Source organism: Pinus tabuliformis, chromosome Q (assembly GCF_031772625.1).
Source record: "Pinus tabuliformis cultivar Carrire ecotype Pingquan chromosome Q, CPIR1, whole genome shotgun sequence".
NCBI lineage: Eukaryota > Viridiplantae > Streptophyta > Pinopsida > Pinales > Pinaceae > Pinus > Pinus tabuliformis.
The window spans coordinates 329801986-329813868 of record NC_142296.1 but is presented as its reverse complement, the minus strand read 5'-3'; positions in this window follow the sequence as shown (position 1 = coordinate 329813868).

The following is an 11883-nucleotide window of genomic DNA, read 5'->3' as shown; positions in this document are numbered from 1 at the left end:
GTGAAAGGGTGAATTGTAAAGGGTCTGTGGAACCCCCGAAGCCCGATTGCGATAAAGGGATAACCTCGGAAAGTGTGCAGAGGCCGTATAAAGGCAAAAAGGTATGTTTTGCGGGGTTTTCCTTTGTAAATGGTTTATGAAGGAAAAGAGCACCGATAGAAGGTTTATGAGTTAAAATATGTGTAACCAAGGTTGAAAGAGGGGTTTGTTATATATGCAGCAACAATACTATGAAGGCCTAAAGCGCAAGTAAGGCTTAAACTAAGGTTTATAAGGGGTGATTGAGTTTTGATATAAAGGAAAAGGTGAGTAAAGGGTTAGACTTGGTTAGTCTATACATAACTACGTAAAGATAAAGAAAAGGGCCTTAACCATTGACGGTGGAATATTTGACTCGAAAGTGAGTATGAAATTCCTGGGGACATTAGATTTACGCATTGTACATGCATATTGTGGGTATATGTGGGGTAGCCCCTACATTCAATTGGTATCAGAGCAGTTAAAGCTTTTTGAGGAAACTTAGCAGGTTATGTTTTTTGAAGAAAGAAGACAGACAGGAGGTCTGTAGAGGAAAAGAAATCAGATTATAAATCTGAAAAGGTGGAGGAAAATGCAAAAAGGAAAGTTAGACAATAAAATCTAACAAAGCAATGGTTGATTTCTTGGGAAGAATGAAGATCTATTCGAATGTTGAAGAGTGGAAGCAGACTACCTTGTGAAATCATGTAGGTAGTGTTTTATGTTAACTTTGGTTTGAATTTTACAGGTTAATGACAGATTAAAGATTGATAGCAGCAGACAAACAAGGAAAGTTGTATGTGTTCTAAGGAACAAAGTGAATGAAAGGACTAAAAAAAAAGAAGTAGTAGTGAACCTGAAGAATCCAATTGAAGGTTGGACAGGGAGGATAAGAGTATTCTCAAAAGGGAACTGAGAAGCAAGATTTTGAAAGCTTGGGATTGATCTCTGGTTTGAATAACATTGATATGTAGGTGATAGTAAAGGGAAGTAAGAAGGTTGCAACAATAGCCTAAGAGCAAAGAGTGCTCAAGAGAAACTGAGAACGACTTCCAACTGTGGTTGGGTAGAAGTTGTTGAGGCAGCTCCACAATTGTGATTGTGGGTAGAGTTGTCTTAGAGATAACAATTCCAGCAAAAGAAGTGTTGGGTAGAATTGTTAGTCAGTAAGAGGTTCAAGGAAATAACCAGAGAGATGTTGAAAGACTGAGCCCAGAGGAGAGAAGCTTAGTGAAGCATATGTAGCAAGAAGGAGACTTGTTACTGCAGAGGTATTGTTGCAGCTCACAAAGGTAATTCCACAGAGGATGTGGTAGAATTGTTAAGGTAAGGAAGGAAGCTGGTAAGACTTTCTAAGTAAAAGAAGAAGTGGTCAGAACCAAGTATTTCATGTTGATTGAAATACAAGAGGACAATTGTGTTCTTGAGAGGTGCAGATGAGTTGAAGCCTAGAAGGAGCAGAGGGAAGTGCTCAAAGGAGGTTCCAGAGATAGAGAACCAAGTACTTGCCAAAGGACTAAGTACAGGGAAAAGCTTGGTGAGGTAAGTTGCAACAAGGAGGACTTGTTGTTGCGAAGGTTTTAGTGCAGCTCATAGTGAATGAATGAGGAACTCATAGAGAGAGGAGAAGAAGATGGCTATTGATAGTCATAGTAGAGGTTCTGAGGAAGACCACAACATAAGAAAAGTGAAGAAAGAAGATGCCAAGGCAAATGGCATATGGAAGCAGTTGACTGATGAAGAATATGAGAGGGAGAAGGCTAAGATAAGAGTCCATCTTGAAGTACTGATGGAACTGTTACAGAGGAAAGAGAAAGACCAAAGGTATGGTTATATAATGAGAAAGAAGGTAAAATGGCATAGGCTACAAAAGAAGAGAGAGCAGCAGGTGAATACTCAGTTAATAGAGGAGCTTAGGAAGCTTGAGCAGATAATGGATGTTCAATTGAGGTCAGAGAAGCTCAAAGGAGTTGAACTACAACAAAACAAAGTTGCTAGAGAAGAACAAGTTCCTTGTGAACTTGAAGATGGAGAAATGATATCCAAAACATCAGTTGAGGCTATTGAGTCTTATGCTTTTGAAATTAACAATTTGTGTATGTTTGCAGATGTAATACAGGATGATGGACGATCTTTGGGTATTGTCAAAGAAGAGGAAAAGGAGAGACATAATTTGAATTCTGTTTTAAAGAAGAAGGATGAGACAGTTAGGTCTCATGAGGAAGCTTATACACAGTTGGGGGAGAATATTGCTTTTCAGCATACTACTAAAGTTGTAAACAAGGGGAGTTTGGCTTATATGGGTAGCCAAAAGCAAGCAGAAGAGAAGGAAGATGTCAAGCATACAAATTTAACGCTTGAAGAAGCTAACAGAGAGATTTTATTGTTAGAAAATCTATTAAGAGAGTCTGAGTCAAGCCATGAATTGAGACCTCAGGTAAATGATTTAAGTTTTAGTAATTTTGATGAAGAAATGAGGTTTTTTGAAGAATGCATAGGTAGAGATGTGAATGAGGAAGATTCAGTCAGCGCAGAAGGACAGATGAAAGTGTAACGTAACAATGACAAAGAGAAGAATAGAAATGTACAGGAGGATGGGACAAATATGTCTCGTGCTAAAGAAGAATCAGTCTTAGAACTGAAGGATACTGAACTGACTACCAGGATTAGTCAAGGAGCTGAAGGACAACTATGGAATGTTGTCAAGGAAAAGGAGGAGATTTATTCTGGAATTGATAAGCAACATAGTGATGAGGTGTTTGAAATGATTTAGGTAGAAAGTGAATTGCTGAACTATTTGCTGGAAGCATCTGAGCATGAGAAAGGGATTGCAGACATTGACAGAAGAATGTCTCAAGTTTTGACTGAGACAAAAGCAGATATTAGTTTGCTAAACTATGTGATGTTAACTAATATACAGAGTAATGTGAGTGAATATGTTACTGCAGTCAGGGAATTGGAGAGCAGTTTACTTTTTGAAAGTAAATTTGTAGACAAGGAGCAGCAATTGGATATTGCAGAGGAAGATAACTTCAAGGATACTTAGGAAGTTTGGGTGGCAGCAATATCTACAACAGTATCTGGAGCAATCTCAAGAATAATAACAGAAGTTGAAGCAGAAAAAGATGAAGGAAGTAATCAACAGTTTAAATATGAAAGGACAACGTGCAGTGAGATGTAGTGGCAGAGTAATAAAAGAAAGATTTGTTATCAACAGAGGATTGAACTGCAAGAGGCCATAGATGAACTATGGGATTTGATGCGAGTAACTAAGAAAAGCTATAGCAGAGCCAAGCAAGTAATCCATTGTAAAGTTGGATGGAGGGTGAAGAATGTTGAAGGTAAAGACAGTGGAGCACTACAACATAAGGTGTGGAAGCCTAGAAGGTTACAACCAAAGAGAGATGAAGACAATGAAGCTTATGGACAACAACAAACAAAAGTTTGGGACTCTAGAGGTTTTTAATTTAACTTATGAAGGCACATGATCAAGAGATCATGAATGTTTTCAATTTTGGGAGTTTGATGCAGTAGCATTGGCTCTCAAAGATCAAGCCCGAAGTATCTAGTCGGACCTAAAGGTCTAGTTGTTAGCCAAGAAGGGGCCATTTTAAAATTTCATGTAAAACAATATTTATTTCTTAGCAAGCGTAGATAGGGAATCTAATTAATGGTTCATTTAAAATTAAGGTTGGATTGGCCATTATTAGTTTTAAATTAGGAAAGCAGATCAAGTTAGGATTAGTTAGGAACTAGTTTGAAGAAACTGTTGAGCAACTGAAAAGTAACTGAGGAACAGTTCCTCAACTGTAAAGAAACTGCTAATAATGTATTGAAAAGGAAAAAAGAGAGAGGTGGGATAGGTTAGCTAGCCAGCCAGCCAACTAGGGAGAGTGTGATTGTAAGCCTGTGGGTAGAGTGTGAAAAAGAGGCCACTGATATTAGAAGAATAGGCCTGAGAGACAGAGAGACCCATTATGTAATCAGTTGTTATGTTTACATAGACAGAGATTTAATTCCAAGATTATACAAATGTGTGTTTTGAATATCGAACGTTGAATTATGAATGAATCATGGAATTCTGTATAATAGATGGGTGCAGGCAGAGTTCGGCCAAATCGGAGACGAGTAATGATTCAACGGAATCAGGATGGACCGCAAAATCCATTTGAAAGATCCAGATAATACTTTGGAGGGACGGTGATGAAAGAATCACACGACGTTAAGCTCAGGAGGGATCGCGTAGCAGAACAGTGGAAAACCCAGAACCATGGAAGAAACCAAAAAACCACAGTGAAACACTAAAAGAAAGGCAAAAATCTAAGTAGAAAGGAAAAATAGAGAAGTAAAGCGTTGATGCATAGGAGCCGTCGGATCCGGAAGATCGACGGACGAGATTAAATCGCAAGGGAGCATTGCATCGCTCCGTTATATGATATCGGGAGTGGACTTGGGAATGTTGCGATAGCGATATATTGCATCGTTGAGTGTTGTCACATCAGAGAAATTCAAAGGTAAGAACCCGGACCCTTGTATGCTGCGAAGTTCGATTGCGATAACAACGGGTGGAAGAATGAACCTGACGATAAATAAAATTGCGGATGTATAAATTTTGAGGTCCGGGCCTTATGTATTATGTTTGGCTTCCCGTATATTTCCTTGTACTCCGATTAAATGTGTTGTCATGGTTTTAAAAGGAAGAAGCTTAAAATAAAACGATATGTTAATCGCATCGGCGGATGTGAAAGGGTGAATTGTAAAGGGTCCGTGGAACTCCCGAAGCCCGATTGCGATAAAGGTGTAACCTCAGAAAGTGTGCAGAGGCTGTATAAAGGCAAAAAGGTATGTTTTGTGGGGTTTTCCTTTGTAAATGGTTTATGAAGGAAAAGAGCGTCAATAGAAGGTTTATGAGTTAAAATATGTGTAACCAAGGTTGAAAGAGGGGTTTGTTATATATATGCGGCAACAATACTATGAAGGCCTAAAGCACGGGTAAGGCTTAAACTAAGGTTTATAAGGGGTGATTGAGTTCCGATATAAAGGAAAAGGTGAGTTAAGGGTTAGACTTGGTTAGTCTATACATAACTACGCAGAGATAAAGAAAAGGGCCTTAACCATTGACGGTTGAAGATTTGACTCGAAAGTGAGTCTGAAATTCCTAGGTACATTAGATTTAAGCATTGTACATGCATACTGTGGGTATACGTGGGGTAGCCCCTGCGTCACATACATATTTTTCATTAATGTTTCAATTCTTACTTAAACTTTGCAACCATTACAACTAAATTTTTGATATATTATGAGAAATAATTCATGAAATGCATGCATATTTACTAGATACATTTCTAGAGTTTAGTTGTTCAATTGCATATATATATATATATATATATATATATATATATATATATATTCCCTACTACTTAATAATTCAATATATAATTAATATTTAGCTACATTTCTTTATTCTAAATGTTTGACTTAATATGTATTAATGACGTTGTTATTCAATGTTGACAAATAAAATAAGTTAACGGTGATTGTTTTTGTTCATTTTATTGTTTTAATTAATAATGTTAGAGATTGGTTGCTTTTCCGTTTTATAAGAATACTTATGACAAATCACAAAAATTCAAGAAGCTTGGCTAAACAGATAAATCTAATTTTGATTCATCCTAATTATCCAATTTATCTCATGTGTCTAAATATTGAGTTGCTTTCTATATTAAGAGCTCTTTCCAAGTTCATGATTCATATCCATCAAAGAGACACAATGATAACGATAGGAGAAAATTAGCAAAAACGAGGTAAACATCTTGTTCCAAACATAGACATTAAAGGGTGTCATCAATGTTGTATATCTTTTTATATATAAAATTAGTTTGTATTATTTTAACATACTAATCAAAGTTACTTTAGGATTTTTTTTTGTATTTAAAATAAGTAGAAGTACAATCCAATTTGAGCACCATAGCATTTGAAATGATTTCATCTTGATAACAAAGCAACACAAGATAAGAGCATGTTCATTGTCATTTCTTCTAACTTCTTATTTGCCAACTTCCCTTCAATTGCCACCAATCTTTGTAAAATTGCACGGATAGATGAATTCCCTTCAACTACTACATATTTTTGTATACCTTGCGAGGAGTTGTAAGCCAAAAACATAATGTACTTGATTCTTGCATAATGACATTGGTGTTTATATTTTAAAACTATACAATTTGATTTATTAGTGTTGAATTGTGATTATGCCACAAAGAACAAGTTATAATTTTTGTACTTCTTTATAATGCATAATTAATTATGAACATCAATTTGATCTATACATTTTGAAGCTTGTGATGGTTCATACACTCCTAGATCCATACAAGTAAATAATTAATCAATTTCATGGACTTTTGGGATGATATTATGTGTTTAAAAATATGAGCAATTAGTAAAAGTGCAAAGTGAGAAGTGATTTGGAAAGTATGATTTTCATTGTGATTTATATAGATTCTCATTTAGTTACTAATATGCATTTTTGGTTTAACCGAAAAATGTATGAAAAAGTAGAATGTGTTAGCAAACTTTGTAAACTTTTGTAATATAAACTCTTTTGTTCCTTTGTAATAGACATAAGTCTCTCAAATTTGTCCATTGATTTGAATTGGCAACTCACAACACATACCTACAATCCATTACCATCAACAAAATATTCACATTAATAAGCTCGAGATGGTTGGATGTAGAGAGTTAGACACCAGTCATGCATGGCCCAACCCAAGACCTCTTTAAATATTCATTTTCCACCTAGACTTATAAAGTTTCCTTACGTATTCAAACAATATATCCACCAAAACTCACTTTGACATTTCCTTTCCCTTGCTTTGAGGGTATGCTAGTTTAAGCATCTAAATACCATTTTCCACCTAGAATTATAAAATTTACTTAAATATTCAAACAACATATCCATCCAAACTCACTTTGATATTTCCTTTCCATTACTCCAAGGGTATGCTAGTTTAATAATCCAAATATCATGAATTAAATCCTTTCACACAATATTGAATGAGTAGAGCTCACTGGAGCCTCTTGAAGAGCTTAGGGAACTCAATGGGTTGTAAAGAGCCTCATCATGATGATTTCTAATTAAGGATCAAAGCACTAAATCACCAAAACAAGGCTTGAATTTGATCAAATGTAAATAATTACTAACATTATATTGGATGTACCTAATGTATAAGAACAAGATAAATAACATGGAAGACAAGAGGATTCTTAAAATTGCTTCGAACTCTAGTCCAAACTATCTGTGGCACAAAGATGCCAAGTCTTGGTTAAATCATTGGAAAATAAGAATAAGGCCACTTGTCAAAGTGAGTTTTGGTGGATCTATTGTTTGAATACGTAAGGAAACTTTATAAGTCTAGGTGGAAAATGAATATTTAAAGAGGCCTTGGGTTGGGCCATGCATGACTGGTGTCTAACTCTCTACATCCAACCATCTCGAGCTTATTAATGTGAATATTTTGTTGATGGTAATGGATTGTAGGTATGTGTTGTGAGTTGCCAATTCAAATCAATGGACAATTTTGAGAGACTTATGTCTATTACAAAGGAACAAAAGAGTTACAAAAGTTTACAAAGTTTGCTAACACATTCTACTTTTTTATACATTTTTCGGTTAAACCAAAAATGCATATTAGTAACTAAATGAGAATCTATATAAATCACAATGAAAATCATACTTTCCAAATCATTTCTCACTTTGCACTTTACTAATTGCTCATATTTTTAAACACATAATATCATCCCAAAATTCCATGAAATTGATTAATTATTTACTTGTATGGATCTAGGAGTGTATGAACCATCACAAGCTTCAACATGTATAGATCAAATTGATGTTCATAATTAATTATGCATTATAAAGAAGTACAAAAATTATAACTTGTTCTTTGTGGCATAATCACAATTCAACACTAATAAATCAAATTGTATAGTTTTAAAATATAAACACCAATGTCATTATGCAAGAATCAAGTACATTATGTTTTTGGCTTACAACTCCTCGCAAGGTATACAAAAATATGTAGTAGTTGAAGGGAATTCATCTATCTGTGCAATTTTACAAAGATTGGTGGCAATTGAAGGGAAGTTGGCAAATAAGAAGTTAGAAGAAATGACAATGAACATGCTCTTATCTTGTGTTGCTTTGTTATCAAGATGAAATCATTTCAAATGCTATGGTGCTCAAATTGGATTGTACTTCTACTTATTTTAAATACAAAAAAAATCCTAAAGTAACTTTGATTAGTATGTTAAAATAATACAAACTAATTTTATATACAAAAAGATATACAACATTGATGACACCCTTTAATGTCTATGTTTGGAACAAGATGTTTACCTCGTTTTTGCTAATTTTCTCCTATCGTTATCATTGTGTCTCTTTGATGGATATGAATCATGAACTTGGAAAGAGCTCTTAATATAGAAAGCAACTCAATATTTAGACACATGAGATAAATTGGATAATTAGGATGAATCAAAATTAGATTTATCTGTTTAGCCAAGCTTCTTGAATTTTTGTGATTTGCCATAAGTATTCTTATAAAACGGAAAAGCAACCAATCTCTAACATTATTAATTAAAACAATAAAATGAACAAAAACAATCACCGTTAACTTATTTTATTTGTCAACATTGAATAACAACGTCATTAATACATATTAAATCAAACATTTAGAATAAAGAAATGTAGCTAAATATTAATTATATATTGAATTATTAAGTAGTAGGGAATATATATATATATATATATATATATATATATATATATATATATATATATATATATATATATATATATATGCAATTGAACAACTAAACTCTAGAAATGTATCTATTAAATATGCATGCATTTCATGAATTATTTCTCATAATATATCAAAAATTTAGTTGTAATGGTTGCAAAGTTTAAGTAAGAATTGAAACATTAATGAAAAATATGTATGTGATGCAGAGGCTACCCCACGTATACCCACAATATGCATGTACAATGCTTAAATTAATGTACCTAGGAATTTCAGACTCACTTTCGAGTCAAATCTTCAACCGTCAATGGTTAAGGCCCTTTTCTTTATTCAATGTTGTATATCTTTTTGTATATAAAATTAGTTTGTATTATTTTAACATACTAATCAAAGTTACTTTAGGATTTTTTTTGTATTTAAAATAAGTAGAAGTACAATCCAATTTGAGCACCATAGCATTTGAAATGATTTCATCTTGATAACAAAGCAACACAAGATAAGAGCATGTTCATTGTCATTTCTTCTAACTTCTTATTTGCCAACTTCCCTTCAATTGCCACCAATCTTTGTAAAATTGCACGGATAGATGAATTCCTTTCAACTACTACATATTTTTGTATACCTTGCGAGGAGTTGTAAGCCAAAAGCATAATGTACTTGATTCTTGCATAATGACATTGGTGTTTATTTTAAAACTATACAATTTGATTTATTAGTGTTGAATTGTTGATTATGCCACAAAGAACAAGTTATAATTTTTGTACTTCTTTATAATGCATAATTAATTATGAACATCAATTTGATCTATACATGTTGAAGCTTGTGATGGTTCATGCACTCCTAGATCCATACAAGTAAATAATTAATCAATTTCATGGAATTTTGGGATGATATTATGTGTTTAAAAAATATGAGGAATTAGTAAAAGTGCAAAGTGAGAAATGATTTGGAAAGTATGATTTATATAGATTCTCATTTAGTTACTAGTATGCATTTTTGGTTTAACCGAAAAATGTATGAAAAAGTAGAATGTGTTAGCAAACTTTGTAAACTTTTGTAATATAAACTCTTTTGTTCCTTTGTAATAGACATAAGTCTCTCAAATTTGTCCATTGATTTGAATTGGCAACTCACAACACATACGTACAATCCATTACCATCAACAAAATATTCACATTAATAAGCTCGAGATGGTTGGATGTAGAGAGTTAGACACCAGTCATGCATGGCCCAACCCAAGGCCTCTTTAAATATTCATTTTCCACCTAGACTTATAAAGTTTCCTTACGTATTCAAACAATATATCCACCAAAACTCACTTTGACATTTCCTTTCCCTTGCTTTGAGGGTATGCTAGTTTAAGCATCTAAAGACCATTTTCCACCTAGAATTATAAAATTTACTTAAATATTCAAACAACATATCCATCCAAACTCACTTTGATATTTCCTTTCCATTACTCCAAGGGTATGCTAGTTTAATAATCCAAATATCATGAATTAAATCCTTTCACACAATATTGAATGAGTAGAGCTCACTGGAGCCTCTGGAAGAGCTTAGGGAACTCAATGGGTTGTAAAGAGCCTCATCATGATGATTTCTAATTAAGGATCAAAGCACTAAATCACCAAAACAAGGCTTGAATTTGATCAAATGTAAATAATTACTAACATTATATTGGATGTACCTAATGTATAAGAACAAGATAAATAACATGGAAGACAAGAGGATTCTTAAAATTGCTTCGAACTCTAGTCCAAACTATCTGTGGCACAAAGATGCCAAGTCTTGGTTAAATCATTGGAAAATAAGAATAAGGCCACTTTACAAAATAATGATAATGGTAAAAATATTATTACATCTAAATTTAAGGAAAAATGAGAGGATAAAAAAAATTAGGATACTAAAAGCACATGATTAATTATTATTTACAAAATCAAAAGTGTTTTATTTATTTTATAATTAGCATAAAGAAGAAAATTAACACCACTAAAATTAAAAACAAACTCTATAGAGAAAATAAGATATTGAAACATTTCTAAAGAAGAAAATTAACACTACTAAAATTAAAAACAAACTCTATAGAGAAAATAAGATATTGAAACATTTCTAAAGAAGAAAATTAACACTACTAAAATTAAAAACAAACTCTATAGAGAAAATAAGATATTGAAACATTTCTAAAATGTTGTTTGTAAAAAATAAACACATTTCTAAAATGTTGTTTGTCACAGATAAACCCACTTTAAATCAAGACTTTAAAATATTATTTTTCCTAACTTTTTAGTTCATGAAAATTATAATAATTTATGAATATTTTTTTTAAACACAAATACAATTTTAAAATAAATCAAATAATTTTATATTTAAAAAAATATTATAACAATTTTAATTTTATTTAAATGGAGACTCATTATTTAAAGATATTACATATCCATGATATAAATGCTTTAATTAGCCATTAAAATATTTATGTGATAGATTCTACAGACATATTTTTAAATTTTAAATTTAATAAACATTAATTACCACTATTTATTTTAATTTTAATAAACTTTAATTACCATTATTTTGAGTAGCTTCATTGATAATCAACGAAACCATGAGCTTCAAAATTTATATCTCCTATTATAATTTTGATAATGTTTTTTTTCAACGGTGGTTCAACATGTCGGGCCTAAGCCCAAGGATGTCAAAGAGCAATATGTCGGGCCTAACCCCAAGGACGTCAAAGAGATTTGACCCATTGTCAATCAACAAAACCATGAGCTTCAAAATTTATATCTCCTATCAATATGTCGGGCCTCACCCCAAGGACGTCAAAGAGCAATAAGTTGGGCCTAACCCCAAGGATGTCAAAGAGCAATATGCCGGGCCTAATCGCAAGGACGTCAAAGAGATTTGACCCATACACTATCAACAAAACCACGAGCTTCAAAATTTATATCTTCTATTATAATTTTGAAAATGTTTTTTTTTCAACTTTGGTTCAATATGTCGGGCCTAACCCCAAGAACATCAAAGAGCAATATGTCGCGCCTAACCCCAAGGACGTTAAAAAGATTTG